The sequence below is a fragment of the Haemaphysalis longicornis genome, unplaced genomic scaffold, assembly GCF_048455015.1.
Source record: "Haemaphysalis longicornis isolate Haplotype H1 unplaced genomic scaffold, Haemaphysalis longicornis Haplotype H1 scaffold_12, whole genome shotgun sequence".
NCBI classification, from domain to species: domain Eukaryota; kingdom Metazoa; phylum Arthropoda; class Arachnida; order Ixodida; family Ixodidae; genus Haemaphysalis; species Haemaphysalis longicornis.
This window is the reverse complement of record NW_027526225.1, coordinates 29801038-29816966: the sequence shown is the minus strand read 5'-3', so window position 1 is coordinate 29816966 and position 15929 is coordinate 29801038. Positions and strand designations below refer to the sequence as shown.

The 15929-nt window shown below is 46.5% G+C and overlaps 1 protein-coding gene across 2 annotated transcripts in view; it reads left to right on the top strand.

Moving 5' to 3' along the window:
- The first annotated feature begins 11065 nt into the window (after positions 1-11065).
- Positions 11066-15929, top strand: part of LOC144162536 (epoxide hydrolase 4-like) — a 61035-nt gene continuing 56171 nt past the window's right edge. Inside the window, exons 1-2 of one of the 2 annotated variants that reach the window (XM_077693115.1) lie at positions 11066-11279; positions 15675-15749. The gene's annotated coding sequence lies outside the window, so the exon portion shown is untranslated. The remainder of the gene's footprint in view (positions 11280-15674; positions 15750-15929) is intronic. The other variant, XM_077693114.1, reaches the window with a different exon arrangement.

Genomic DNA, 15929 nt, shown 5'->3' with positions numbered 1-15929 from the left:
CACCGAGCCCGTTAAGAGTCGGCTTCAGCACCACACGCCCGTGAATAGCTGGGAAGACATCTTTTGAGGCGCCATTTAGGCAGACCCATCGCGAAGCAGAATGACCCTACGGCCCTTTGCGAAATTCTTTCATAACACCGCGCGCATACTTCGAGTAATCTATGCAACCGAGCCACTTTAAAGCGGGCCTGACGAGCTTGCAGCGGTGCTTTGCAGAATGAACAACCGGGTAATAACAAAATATCAGGGCCCAGCACGCTTATATGCCTCAGTAAAAGCCGATATATCGCGACGGTTGTTTGTATTTCTAGGCCATCTAGAGTTGGTTCCACTACTATGCACAAAGGCATAGGTAAAACGTTTTCTGAGAGGCCTATACTGCCACGAAACATCTTTTGGCTTCGTTTGTTCTGTTTCTACCGACTGACTAGGTCGGGCTGTGTTATCTCTGTTATCCGTAGGCCAAGTGAAGCGCATGTTCCATTCCTTATGCCGCACGTGTTATTTCCTTTGATAGACGAGTGTTTCGAACTAACGTCACCAGCCCAGAATAATCTTTGATCTACAGTGTTCCGGATGCCATTCGACTGTTCGAGAAACCCCTCGCGCCAAGAGATAAATGCCCGCACAGCAGACGGGGCGGCTTTCGATTCACCGACGCTCGCCCGCGCACGTCACTTTGTTGATTGCTGCTTCGCCGCCTGTGATTCTTTGAGTTGTTAGGGGAGAACAAGTTCGCTCCAATAAACTTGTTTTTTTTTTCTTTAAGACAGCTGCGCCGTCTTTGGCTTCGTGACAATATAGCAAGGCTGGTATCGCCAAGGTATGTTGGCCCACCAATGTGCGTTGTCTCTCCTTTTGTGTAGCGTGTTTCCACTTATTTTTCCCTGAACATCATGAACCAACAGACCCATCCTTCCCTTTTACTTCAGACTTCGACGCGAATGTAAATAAATGGTCGCGTATCTCCTCGCGTCGCTGCAAATGACGTCGAAAGGCGATAGTCTTCGAATTCCCTGCCGTGTAACACGCCCTCCGTCCGTTCCTCCCACCCCTCACGCTATTTTTCTCCCCTTTCCTTCTGGCACCAAGAAAACGAATTGAAGTTTGGCTCAATTGGATTCGATTTTCCCCGTTTGCCCGCATGGGCGCTAACAGCTAGGACATTATTTATTTATTTATTTATTTATTTATTTATTTATTTATTTATTTATTTATTTATTTACTCCACCGAAACAGCTGAAGAGGTTGCCATTTTGCCTTTGCCGCCACAACAGGCCAAGACTTATTAACCATTCTTACTGACTGCCAAGCCGCTTGCAGGAACTATCTAAAAGGACAGATATCACAACCCGCCTTGAAAATTCTACAACAAGCGAAACCACTCCCAGAACAGCAAATAATTTGCACTCCAGGTCACGAATCCCTCGGTGGTAACGAAGCGGCACGCGCCGCTGCCCGCGCTCATTCACACCGGGCCGTTTCCCACGAGGGCCACGAACCCCCATCGGAAGCAACAGTTAAGCCCACCCCGCTGCAAACATACGCCGAAATACTCGCCCACTACAGGAACGAGCGTTGCAAATACCCATTCCCCCACCCGAACCTCTCTCGTGATGAAGCTACTACCTTCCGGCGACTACATACTAACTCCTACCCACATAACACCCTGCTATATGCAATGTATCCCAACCTATACCCTGCCACATGCAAATCCTGCCCCCAACCAGGCACCCTGTACCACATCGTATGGGAGTGCCAGCAATCCCCTTCCCTCACCCCTAACCGCAACCCTACCTATGAGCAGTGGGTGGAGCTGCTGACCAGCTCCGACCTTCCACACCAGCGACGATTCGTGGAGAGGGCACGGATGGCCAGCATAGCCCAAGGCATCCCAGTCCAAGGAAGCCTCCCACCGGGCGGGTGCCCTGACATCAGCACCTGCTCTCCAATAAAGATTATTCATCATCATCATCATTATTTATTTATTTATTTGTTTGTTTGTTTATTTATTTATTTATTTATTTGTTTGTTTATTTGTTTATTTGTTCGTTCGTTCGTTCGTTCGTTCGTTCGTTCGTTCGTTCGTTCGTTCGTTCGTTCGTTCGTTCGTTCGTTCGTTCGTTCGTTCGTTCGTTCGTTCGTTCGTTCGTTCGTTCGTTCGTTCGTTCGTTCGTTCGTTCGTTCGTTCGTTCGTTCGTTCGTTCGTTCGTTCGTTCGTTCGTTCGTTCGTTCGTTCGTTCGTTCGTTCGTTCGTTCGTTCGTTCGTTCGTTCGTTCGTTCGTTCGTTCGTTCGTTCGTTCGTTCGTTCGTTCGTTCGTTCGTTCGTTCGTTCGTTCGTTCGTTCGTTCGTTCGTTCGTTCGTTCGTTCGTTCGTTCGTTCGTTCGTTCGTTCGTTCGTTCGTTCGTTCGTTCGTTCGTTCGTTCGTTCGTTCGTTCGTTCGTTCGTTCGTTCGTTCGTTCGTTCGTTCGTTCGTTCGTTCGTTCGTTCGTTCGTTCGTTCGTTCGTTCGTTCGTTCGTTCGTTCGTTCGTTCGTTCGTTCGTTCGTTCGTTCGTTCGTTCGTTCGTTCGTTCGTTCGTTCGTTCGTTCGTTCGTTCGTTCGTTCGTTCGTTCGTTCGTTCGTTCGTTCGTTCGTTCGTTCGTTCGTTCGTTCGTTCGTTCGTTCGTTCGTTCGTTCGTTCGTTCGTTCGTTCGTTCGTTCGTTCGTTCGTTCGTTCGTTCGTTCGTTCGTTCGTTCGTTCGTTCGTTCGTTCGTTCGTTCGTTCGTTCGTTCGTTCGTTCGTTCGTTCGTTCGTTCGTTCGTTCGTTCGTTCGTTCGTTCGTTCGTTCGTTCGTTCGTTCGTTCGTTCGTTCGTTCGTTCGTTCGTTCGTTCGTTCGTTCGTTCGTTCGTTCGTTCGTTCGTTCGTTCGTTCGTTCGTTCGTTCGTTCGTTCGTTCGTTCGTTCGTTCGTTCGTTCGTTCGTTCGTTCGTTCGTTCGTTCGTTCGTTCGTTCGTTCGTTCGTTCGTTCGTTCGTTCGTTCGTTCGTTCGTTCGTTCGTTCGTTCGTTCGTTCGTTCGTTCGTTCGTTCGTTCGTTCGTTCGTTCGTTCGTTCGTTCGTTCGTTCGTTCGTTCGTTCGTTCGTTCGTTCGTTCGTTCGTTCGTTCGTTCGTTCGTTCGTTCGTTCGTTCGTTCGTTCGTTCGTTCGTTCGTTCGTTCGTTCGTTCGTTCGTTCGTTCGTTCGTTCGTTCGTTCGTTCGTTCGTTCGTTCGTTCGTTCGTTCGTTCGTTCGTTCGTTCGTTCGTTCGTTCGTTCGTTCGTTCGTTCGTTCGTTCGTTCGTTCGTTCGTTCGTTCGTTCGTTCGTTCGTTCGTTCGTTCGTTCGTTCGTTCGTTCGTTCGTTCGTTCGTTCGTTCGTTCGTTCGTTCGTTCGTTCGTTCGTTCGTTCGTTCGTTCGTTCGTTCGTTCGTTCGTTCGTTCGTTCGTTCGTTCGTTCGTTCGTTCGTTCGTTCGTTCGTTCGTTCGTTCGTTCGTTCGTTCGTTCGTTCGTTCGTTCGTTCGTTCGTTCGTTCGTTCGTTCGTTCGTTCGTTCGTTCGTTCGTTCGTTCGTTCGTTCGTTCGTTCGTTCGTTCGTTCGTTCGTTCGTTCGTTCGTTCGTTCGTTCGTTCGTTCGTTCGTTCGTTCGTTCGTTCGTTCGTTCGTTCGTTCGTTCGTTCGTTCGTTCGTTCGTTCGTTCGTTCGTTCGTTCGTTCGTTCGTTCGTTCGTTCGTTCGTTCGTTCGTTCGTTCGTTCGTTCGTTCGTTCGTTCGTTCGTTCGTTCGTTCGTTCGTTCGTTCGTTCGTTCGTTCGTTCGTTCGTTCGTTCGTTCGTTCGTTCGTTCGTTCGTTCGTTCGTTCGTTCGTTCGTTCGTTCGTTCGTTCGTTCGTTCGTTCGTTCGTTCGTTCGTTCGTTCGTTCGTTCGTTCGTTCGTTCGTTCGTTCGTTCGTTCGTTCGTTCGTTCGTTCGTTCGTTCGTTCGTTCGTTCGTTCGTTCGTTCGTTCGTTCGTTCGTTCGTTCGTTCGTTCGTTCGTTCGTTCGTTCGTTCGTTCGTTCGTTCGTTCGTTCGTTCGTTCGTTCGTTCGTTCGTTCGTTCGTTCGTTCGTTCGTTCGTTCGTTCGTTCGTTCGTTCGTTCGTTCGTTCGTTCGTTCGTTCGTTCGTTCGTTCGTTCGTTCGTTCGTTCGTTCGTTCGTTCGTTCGTTCGTTCGTTCGTTCGTTCGTTCGTTCGTTCGTTCGTTCGTTCGTTCGTTCGTTCGTTCGTTCGTTCGTTCGTTCGTTCGTTCGTTCGTTCGTTCGTTCGTTCGTTCGTTCGTTCGTTCGTTCGTTCGTTCGTTCGTTCGTTCGTTCGTTCGTTCGTTCGTTCGTTCGTTCGTTCGTTCGTTCGTTCGTTCGTTCGTTCGTTCGTTCGTTCGTTCGTTCGTTCGTTCGTTCGTTCGTTCGTTCGTTCGTTCGTTCGTTCGTTCGTTCGTTCGTTCGTTCGTTCGTTCGTTCGTTCGTTCGTTCGTTCGTTCGTTCGTTCGTTCGTTCGTTCGTTCGTTCGTTCGTTCGTTCGTTCGTTCGTTCGTTCGTTCGTTCGTTCGTTCGTTCGTTCGTTCGTTCGTTCGTTCGTTCGTTCGTTCGTTCGTTCGTTCGTTCGTTCGTTCGTTCGTTCGTTCGTTCGTTCGTTCGTTCGTTCGTTCGTTCGTTCGTTCGTTCGTTCGTTCGTTCGTTCGTTCGTTCGTTCGTTCGTTCGTTCGTTCGTTCGTTCGTTCGTTCGTTCGTTCGTTCGTTCGTTCGTTCGTTCGTTCGTTCGTTCGTTCGTTCGTTCGTTCGTTCGTTCGTTCGTTCGTTCGTTCGTTCGTTCGTTCGTTCGTTCGTTCGTTCGTTCGTTCGTTCGTTCGTTCGTTCGTTCGTTCGTTCGTTCGTTCGTTCGTTCGTTCGTTCGTTCGTTCGTTCGTTCGTTCGTTCGTTCGTTCGTTCGTTCGTTCGTTCGTTCGTTCGTTCGTTCGTTCGTTCGTTCGTTCGTTCGTTCGTTCGTTCGTTCGTTCGTTCGTTCGTTCGTTCGTTCGTTCGTTCGTTCGTTCGTTCGTTCGTTCGTTCGTTCGTTCGTTCGTTCGTTCGTTCGTTCGTTCGTTCGTTCGTTCGTTCGTTCGTTCGTTCGTTCGTTCGTTCGTTCGTTCGTTCGTTCGTTCGTTCGTTCGTTCGTTCGTTCGTTCGTTCGTTCGTTCGTTCGTTCGTTCGTTCGTTCGTTCGTTCGTTCGTTCGTTCGTTCGTTCGTTCGTTCGTTCGTTCGTTCGTTCGTTCGTTCGTTCGTTCGTTCGTTCGTTCGTTCGTTCGTTCGTTCGTTCGTTCGTTCGTTCGTTCGTTCGTTCGTTCGTTCGTTCGTTCGTTCGTTCGTTCGTTCGTTCGATCGATCGATCGATCGATCGATCGATCGATCGATCGTAGCAGTCGACCTCAAAAAGGCTTTCGGCACCGTCCGACACAGCGTCATTATCGAAGCTTTCCAGGACTGTGGTGCGGGTAGGCGAGTGATCAATTTTGTTAAGAGCTTTTAGAACGGTCGGACGTTTGAAATTAAAACTGGTCTACACCATCCCCGTGTATTCACCAATAGAACTGGTGTACCGCAAGGAGCATCCTCTCGCCCATGCTGTTTAACCTAGTGATGAAGAAGATTCCAAAAGAAGTTCGACAAATTCCGCACCTGCAGCACACTATTTATTTATTTATTTATTTATTTATTTATTTATTTCAGTACCTCAAAGGCCTGGACAGCAGGCATTACATGAGGGGTAAGCTCGAAGAAAAAAATCACTGGCAAAAACCGCGCGAGATATAAACAAAGAACTTGACAAACAATTTATTTTGTAAAACTGCAGGGGAGGGCGCGTGTCACAAGGGGAAAAAATAAAAAGCGGAAGGAATGACAAAAAGTTTGACACACACACACAGAAAAAAAATTCACAGGTAAAAAACCACGCGAGATCCGAACGAACTTGACAAAAAATAGATTTGGAAAAGTGGGGTGGTGGGTCACAAGATGAGAAATAAAAAGCGGAAGGAACGAAAAAAAAAGGTTTAAGACACCAAAAGATGGATCAAAGCAATTTTAAAGACATGCAGATAATCGAAAACGTGGGAGAGGCCATCGGGGAGAAAGCGGTGATCCAAGAATGCTCGAAAACAAAGCTAGGTCAATCAGCTTGTATTTTTGACAGCGATTTATTTTTTTATTTATTTATTTTAACATACTGTAGCCCCTCTTCGGGGGTATGGCAGGAGTGGGACGCATGCCACGAAGAGCAATATACATTAAATAAGTGAAGGCAGCTCGCAAAACATAAAATCAAACAAAGTAATGATACAACTGGCATTCTAGCAGCAACACAGAAGAAAGTACACGAAGTAAAGGAGCGCCAAATAATCACAATAAAATGATCTAGTACGCGTATCTAAATACAAATACACACACACAAGTACAGTATTACAAAGAAAATAGAAACAAAAATTAGAGAAATAAGAATTGTGCATTTGTACGGCTTACAGCGCTTGAATTTTGGTAAGAAATGCACCCGAGTCAAGGGAGCGCACGTGGCAAGGCAACAAATTCCACTGCTCAATTGTTCGCGGAAAGAAACGTGTCCGTGCGTGGGTGGCAGGGGGAAACGTTAAGACCACGATTGCTTCTGATCTGTGTCGGGGTGGTATATGTAACATATTTGTTAGAAGACAGGAAGCATGAATCGCGAATGATACGATGAAAATTTTAAGCATTCTATTTCGCGACGGGCAGATAAGGTGGTTAGATTTAGCGATACGAGGGCAGTGGATTGCCTGAACTCTTGCCTAATCTGCGCCAGTTCCTGCGGAAGACCTTTTGTTCCTAAATTAGCTCGAAGAAACCTTTTCTAGTGTTTACGTTTACATCGCCTCTCTTGGACATCGTTTTTAACGCTTTATATGTCAAGTTGTGCGTTTTCCACACCGAACATGTTTCAGGAGAATCGGGTTAAACCCCATAGAGTTCATTAGTAAGTATACTAGAGACGAAACTGCACCTGGTAAGCCATGTTCTACTGGGGGCTTATGGGAAGAGCACCGCTTTTGTCTTGGGCTTAGCATGACAATTGAATTCTTAAGCGGTTTTTGGGGTTTGCTTTCTTCACTATGCATCAACACATCTACGAGCTGCGATGAAGCCGAAATCCTCCCTGTTCTGTGGTAGCCGTGTTCGGTGAAACAGCAGGCAGTGCGTGATCGTACCTGACGTTGCTCATGCCGCAGTCGAAGGACGCATGACTGAGCGGGTAATATGCCGCCGCGAAATTTGTAGCTGACGAAAAAAAGAAGCAAAACGTACTTCGACAAAGACAAGATCTGACAGATACGGGCAACTTTATCCGTCATGTATCTTGTCATCGCCCACGACTGTTTAACGCTACGTTTTCTTTTTTCTTGCAGTATAAACTAACTCGCTCATCAGCAAGTTTTGTAAACTGTAGCTTACTGTCGGTGCACCGGTTCGCCACGAAGGCGACGTTTTCATAGGCACGCTCAAAAAACTTTCCTAACTGTTCAAACAACTTATTATTTCAAATAAAGGTAATGCTAATAAAATAAGAGTCTCTAATGAGTTTCGCCCAAAAGATTAACATTGTTCGTAACTACCACATTGGCCGCAGAATAGCAGGCACAACCGTTCCCGCAAAAACACGCTTTACTTCCTTTTTTCTTAGCTTTAAAACAGGCTGTTTTATTTTCCACTTACATAATTGCACACTATTTTTCGCGTTTTTGTGGCACTTTGTTTAAATTTGCGGTCACTAAAACGTTTCAAGCCAATGATGAAACTAAGGCGAGCGCATGATGTAATGGAGGCCCATTACGACATAGACGGCCTTGATGTGAGCCGCATAGACACTAGCGCCAGATTCCTCTATAGTGTACAGTAGAACCTCGATAAACAGAAATCGCTTAAACGGAATTGCCGCTTAAACGGAACAATAGCCTGTAAGTTGGTTGGTTTTGTATTCAGATAACGTAAAAAAAAACTCTCGGTAATCGGAACTAAAATTTCCGCGCCACCGTGTAAACGGAACTAGAAATGGAGCTTCTTGTGAAACCCATCGGCATGAGAATCAGCTTTTTATGGTTCCAGCTGTCGCGGTTTTTTTTTTTCTTCCTCCATGTTTTTTTTACCTCGTTGGCCTCGTAAGCCTCGTCTCATTAGTGGTCAGCCGTGTTAGCGCAACGAATGCAACATCGCAGTTCTTGTTCCGGTCGTTTGGTCTCGATTCAAGACGCTGAGGTTACAGGGCCCAGCTCCTGCCTTGTTTGTGTCATCGTGGTGCTATTCGCCCTTCATTACCGCGTTGCCGTATTCTACATTCGGTGGCTCGTAATACTCGCGAAGTTGACGCCTCCAACTTCCGTGAAGACGCAGTTTCAAGGACTCAAACAAAGATAATTGATGCATTTTGTAGTGCACAGCGACTAATTGTTGCCAAATCAACTTTGTGAATGCTGTGCCTAAACCTTTTTTTGGTTTTCTTGATTTCTAAAAACCTATCAGCTACATTCACCTCCTAGTGCTTAGAGTTCCATGAAATAGTATGAAGAGTGCGTACGCACACAAATGTCCACTTTTACACATCTATCTCAGTAAACGGAACTCCTGGTAAACGAAACTAATTTTTCCGGTCCCTTGAAGTTCCGTTTATCCAGAGTCTACTGTATATTGTCAGAAACTCTATGGTTAAACCCGATTTCTGCCCCAATGGAGCTTTTCACAGTATCGATCTGCGCAATTGTGCGCTTACGGTCAGCCGTTCCCAACCAGTACTCGCTGGCTGGAGGCAAGCCCGACAAACACAGACTCCGAACTCACTGAGTATTGGCATGACTCTAACGATCACTACCTAAGGCTGGCACATGCTACACTGACATTGTTATGTTGTCGAAAGCTGTGTTGTCGAGAGAACTTTCTCCCAGTTGATATGCGTTCAGCGATCAAGCAGGTCTCGAATGAAGACCGACTATGTTGCGCGTGCAGATAAATAGTGTATGTAAACGAGGATGTGTGAAAGAATCGATCCCAAGCCTTTTGTAAATAAAAAAATGTTTCATTTCTTAGATGTTATCAGTGCTATTTGCTGTGATCATTACTGATTCATTTCCAAACAAACGCCAAATTTCGGAGAGCATTTGCTAAAAAGCCCTGATGTCCCCCCGATTCCCGGCTTGAAATAAACACCAATGTTAACGCGTTTGATTTCAGAAGCTCGTGATACCTTGCAGAAAAAACTGAGTGTATTACTCAGCACATCTGCATACTAAACCCGAAAAAACACGTATGGTGCATTGGTTTAAAAAAAACAATTCCTCCGCAGTTATCAGTTTCAAATATAGCAGCCGATTGCTACCCCTGAATTAAAAAAAAAACTACGCGCGCTTACCCGGAAACGAAGAAACCAATTTATTTAGTATGATCTCGTAAAAACCATTCCGACGCCTGCTTTAACGAAAAGAATGCTGCAGCTGTGAGCTTTGTAATGATGTTCTGCTTCCAAGATTCCTAATGCTTTCTTTTTGCTGAACAGTTTTGACGTGCTCGACGCTTGCCTTCAGTTTCGTCGGTTTGGAGACGTCCTGCCTAAATATACTCTTGGAGAAGACATGATACCAATAAGCTCTTCAGAACTTGGGAATATTAATGTTGTTCGCGTTTCGTATACTTACGAGCACTCGCTCCCCGACGTTTGTAGCACCGACGAGGTCGCGGGTTCGATTCCCGGCCACGGCGGCCGCTTTTCTGATGGAGGCGAAAAGGAAAAACTTCCGTGTGTATGAGATTTCGGCGCACGTTAAAGATCCCCGGGTTGCCCAAAATAATTCGGAGCCCTCTACGGGGGGCCTCATCGCCTGCGCTGCGTCGGCGCGTTAAACCCTACAATCAATCAATCAATCAATCAATCAATCAATCAATCAATCAATCAATCAATCAATCAATCAATCAATCAATCAATCAATCAATCAATCAATCAATCAATCAATCAATCAATCACTTCTCACCTGTGCACGAAGCAGTCGCGGGAACGGATTACACAGCCCCCGGTGGCTCAGTGGCTAACGCGTTGAGGCCAAAGACATTGCGGGTTCGGTTCCTTGCCGCGGCGGCCACTTTTCAGGAGGAGACGAGGAGGGGACAACGCCCGTGGGTGCCCGGATGTGGACGCGCGTTCAGAGGCCCCTGCAGGTGGTGGAAATTAATCCGGAGCCTCCCTCAACTACGGCGGAATCGCAGCCCAGGGGTTTGTAGCTTCAGCGCGTAAAATCCCCATAATTTGAATTCAAATTTTTGTACGAAGACGTATTATGTGGAAAGCAGCGTTTCTTGTAACTCACGGTGTTAACGATGCGGGTGCCCTAACAGCAGTACCAGCGCTCGTGAAATAAACAGTTATTCCTCCTCCCGAGTCCTGCGTTCCCTCTGGGATTTCGCACGCGAGGCTGACATTCTGAGGCAGACTTAATTTTACACCCTCCTTTCCTTCCCTCCCATTCTTACAGGCCTCTGATCCAGCCCTTTTCGTAATAAAGTTGCATCTATCTATCCATTCTTGCTCCTCCTCCTCCTCCTCAAGAAAAAGTAAAAAAAAAAGTGTCGCCCGTCGAGCAATAAACAAATGATTGAGAAAGTGTATTTAGCGCTCGTTTCAAGAGTAAAGAATATCTTTTTTTTCTGTTTTAAAGAGGCCACGTACCTTCTAAGTGCGCTTCATCAGCGATACGAAATGTTGCACATTTGAACACATTTAAACACTGGGAGGCAGGGGTTAGAACTTAGTTTACATCCGTTTACCAGCAGCTTTAGTGGACAGCGTGCATCGACCGTATAGCTGCGCAGCGCGACGCCTGACATCGCGATGCTTTTGCCTTTGTCCGAGCCCATTTGTTTCCCCCTCCCTCGTAACCACGTCTTCTGCTCTATAACACAATGGTGAGAGCACCAACAACAGCTGGCAAAAGAACGGGCCATGCGAACAATTGCTTGCTGACGATATTCCCGGGTCGTGGGGACACGTTGTTGGACAGTGTTTTTCACCGCACACCGGTTGCCGTTCAATCAACTCGCTTGAACCGGGCCTGCAGCCATGATGTTTTGCTGTGTTGTGTTCTCCGTGTGTCTGAGCGCAACGCCCGAGTAAAGAAGCGTGGAGGGGAGTGAAGCACTGCGCGGAAGTTTAGTGACATTCGATGTTCCAGCGATTGCCGAGCATTCGTACGTACTGTGTCAATTCTTATACCGAAGCACGCCCTGAACTGAGCCTATTTCCGATAATGGGGCAACACTAAGAGCTTCCTCCACGTGCAACTACTTAAAGTTAGGACATCGACAATCAGTATGCTGAGATAAATGCGGCTGTTGTCGATATGGTGAATACCTGCAGATTGTGGGCAATATTTCGATGCGAAGAGATGCGATCAGCCCCGTCCACCGGGTAGCAGACTGAAGTGGCATTCACAAAGGTTTGCTGCAATCGTAGAGATAACGTTGTTGAATGGTGATAGGCATAAGCAAGCCCAACAAACACAGACTCCGAGCTCACTGAGTATTGGCATGACTCTAACGATCGCTACCTGAGGCTGCCAAATGCTGCACTGACATTGTTATGCCTAGCTAATGGAAGCTGTGTTGTCGAGAGAACTTTATCCCAGTTGATATACGTTCAGCGATCAAGCAGGTCTCGAATGAAGACCGACATGTTGCACATGCAGATAAATAGTGTATGTAAACAAGGATGTGTGAAAAAATCGATCACAAGCCTTTTGTGAAAAAAATGTTTCATTTCTTGGAAGTTATCAGTGCTCTTTGCTGTGATCATTACTGATTCATTTCCAAACAAACGCCAAATTTCGGAGAGCATTTGCTAAAAAACCCTGATGTTCCCCCGATTACCGGCTTGAAACAAACACCAATGTTAACGTGTTAGATTTCAGAAGATCGTGATACCCTCTAGAATAAACTGAGTGCATTACTCAGCACATCGTAAAGTTCACTGCATAACTAAACTAAAGCGCATCTAACTACCTAAAGTTAGGACATCGACAATCAGTATGCTAAGATAAAGGTGCTTGTCGATATCGTGGATACCTGTTATGTGGGAAATATTTCGATGCGCAGACATGCGATCAGCCCCGTCAACCAGGTAGCGGACAAAAGTAACATTCACAAAGATTTGCTGCAATCGTAGAGATAATGTGATTAGATAGGGATACTACGTAACTCAGGGCATCAAAAAAGGGCGATATTGGTACGCAGAAGTCTAGCACAATTCTAATGTCCACATTATTATTTAACCTTGTAAACGTAAACGGCTAGGACAGTGTGTGCTATTACTTTCTGGACCACTTAAAATGCATATATGTGTGCAAGGTGTTTCCCTTGTAGCCGTATGGTATTTCTTGGATCTATTGTTGAGTCTTCAAGCCAAAGGTTGTTAAATAATACTGGAGCTCTTTCTCGCAGCGTACAGAAATATAATTACCGCGATTGCAAACACTTCCAAGCGAACAAACGTTCGAACTGGCGTGTTCGACATCGGGGTATTTCCTAAAATCCTTTTAAATGTCGGGTGCCCTTTAAAACGGTATGACTAAGTGGTTTTAGACAGTGCAATAAGTGTGCCAATACCTTAGGTCCTAGACCATCTGCGAAACAAAGAATTTTGTAAGATATACGGCTGCTCGTTTATTTACGACAATTACCTACGTGCAAAGCATATCGAGGGCACCATGACCATCGTCATCATCATCATCATTCATGCTCGCTAGGAGAAGAAAATAACACGGGCGTGAGGAAACCCGGTGCAGTGAGCCCAGCAAGGGCCACGTTCGAGCCATAGCCTACGTTTGCTGCTGACACCGAAGGCGTTTCGCGTGTGATTAGCCCAGCTGGAGGTTTCCTGCTCTTTTCTCCGGGCGGCCATCGCTAACAAGCGGCCGTGAACAATAGCCTCCTAGCAAATTTTGCCTGCAGTACCTAGTGGGTGTCTTTAACCTCCGCTCTATTTTCAGTGGTACCTTGTGCCGAAGTTGTTCAGACGCAATTTTAAATATGGCGTCTGAGGTACCACATCAGTCATCGCTTCCCATGTATGTGGCCAGCTGATGAACTGAAGAAAAAAATTAGCAGTGGCCAGTGTTGGCGGTAACGCGTTACTTTTTTTGGTAACGTAGTAACGTACTCGTTACTTTTCCAAAGAAGTAACGAGTAACGTACTGACGTTACTTTTGAGTAACGTGTAACGAAATTACGTTACGTTACTTTGCTTCGTAGAACCTAAAAAAATTAAATTTTAATTTTTTTGTGTGTTTTTAAGTGCTCCGGACCCACGTGATGCGCAGATCAAGGCCGCCATGGAGGGCACGGGCGAGATTTGACGGGGAGAACTTTCCCCCCGCAAAAAACAAAAACAAAAAACAATACGGCCGGAAGCAGAGCGAAAGGGGAAGACGATTAAGGTTGACTACGCTGCCAGCAGGCGAACGAAGTTGAAAAAAAACTAAATAAAAAGGTTGCTTGGACCACTGCAGATTAGTCACAGGAATGTGCCCCTGCCACCGTGACATTCATCTGATAAGAACCCGGTACGGGTGGATGCGAGAGGGACTGCAGGACGAGCATATTTTGGGCACGAGTTTTCTGAGAGCGGGATTTTTGGGGGGCGTGCCTACCCGTCATTTTTTGGTTCCCCGTGGCGGCCGCTAGGAGGACAGGTACTGGGAAAAGGTGGGTCGTCAGAGCTGAAGGCGATGAAACCCCCCACGAAAGCCATTCGCAAGCAGTTGTCGTCACCTGTAGGATGGCTACGGCAAGTGCAGCTTCATCGCCTTGGCCAGGACTCAATAAATATTTCAACGAAGTACAACAGCGGAGTGTGCTGTTGTACTAACTCAATTAAGTACAACAGCGGAGTGGGCTTCGGGTAACGGAGGAACTTGTTCACAGCAACTATCTGTACTTCGACATGTTGTGAATAAAATATATTCAAAGTTTCAATCTAGGCTGGTCTTAATTTCTGTGCTAATGAGGGAGGCCGGTTGTTATGTTAAGTTCTGTGCCAACATGTTATAAATCAGCTTCATATATACTTCCGCGTTTTTTCTTGTAACTATTCGGGTGCAACCCTAAAAAAGCGAGGGTAATTAAGTTTCCGCATGGACATATTTTAGCTATGGCGCTTACGCACATATCAAACGTCGAAACAGGAAACAGCAAATGTTTTAGTTCGTGAATGAAAAGTAACGCAACAGTAACGTGCGTTACTTTTTATCAGTAACGGTAACGGTAACGCATTCCTTTTATTTTGAGGTAACGTAGGTCTGTAATGCGTTACTTTTATTTGCAAGTAACCAGTAACGTATTTAGTTACTTTTTTTCGGTAACGCCTACAACACTGGCGGTGGCTTAGCTCGGCTGTGCCAGGATATATACGTAGCGTGAGCTAAGGATATATACGTTCACCTGGCTATTCCTAGGTTCCCTGGTTGTCTATTATTAGCTGATTATCATGCTTACTGCTGCTAAAACGATTTCCAATCCTATCCAATCTAATCCAATTTAATCCAATCCAATACAATACAATACAATCCAGTCGCGGCTGCGGCGGCTCCGGCGCACCAGCTGTGCGCCGTGAGACGTCACTGCTCCTCGCGCACGCGCAGCACGGCTCCCCGGGAGCCACGCGAAACTGCAAAACCTCGTCCAGTGTAGCTCACGCTACAAAATATCATGCACCCCTCCGCCTAACGACGACGATAGTTGAACGTGCAGCTTTCTCGTGATGGATTCCTTGGTTGGCCAATCCCACTCTGCGAGTGAGTGCTCCTCTGGAGGTACGCATCACTTTTCTGGAATACCCACAGCAACTCTCGGGTGGGGACACCGTAGGCCTAACATTTGGTTTTGGGCTGCACGGCGCGTACTGGTACCTCCTGCTTGGCGTTCGCTTCGGCCGGGTCGAAATGGAGCAATCGGATTTACGCCGGCTTCATAACGCGAGGGGCCAAGGTTAAATTCCGGCCGCAGGAAGCGTTTTTTTTTCTTTCACTTCACCCGTGATCACTCATCATCATCGTCAGAAAAAGTTGGCTTTCCTGCAGGGCGTATGGGCGTACAACGGCATCAGTGAGGGCACTAAAGCTTCAATCTTCCAATTCACGGAATTAGTGCTGCACTCAAAGTATACTTTAATATGCCTAAAACGCATTTACAACTGTCGACCAGTCATCAGCTCTTCAGTGTGCGTACGTGAGTGGGTGCTGAGGCATTTAGCAAATATTTAGGAGGTGAAACCCACTTTCCTGGGGGTGAAAACCAGGCCCCATTGGCTTAGAAGTGAGTAAGACCGCCACCAGGAACCAACTAAGTTTCGGGTACAGAAATATTCCGGCGACATATAACGGATATTTGGCACCAATATCCAATACTGTTAAAAAACTAACGGTTCATCCCGTAGTGCAGTGAACTGGGCTAGTCGGTAATGGTTCTTTTTGCTACAGCATCACAACGACGGAGACTAAGACGAGGGCTCACAGAAGACTGCCTGCCTTCCGTCTGCTGTGTGCCTTCACCTTTAAATGTCTCCGCTGTTTCATCTTCATCTTTTTGCAGAGCCAACAGGATTCATCGAATTTGCCTTAATTGAAGCCAGAAAAAAGAAACGAGAAAAATTCAGTCGTTTGCAAGGTAAACTGAACCTTGACTTGGGCTGCGTTCCAATTCGCGGACAGCTCCGTAGACAGCTTACGAAGCAGTCACTGCATGCAGTTCACTTATACAGTTGAACCTCATTGTAGTGAACACTGATATAGTGAATTATCGGCTATAGCGAAATAAATGCGAACTTTTGGTTGGTCACGGTTCATT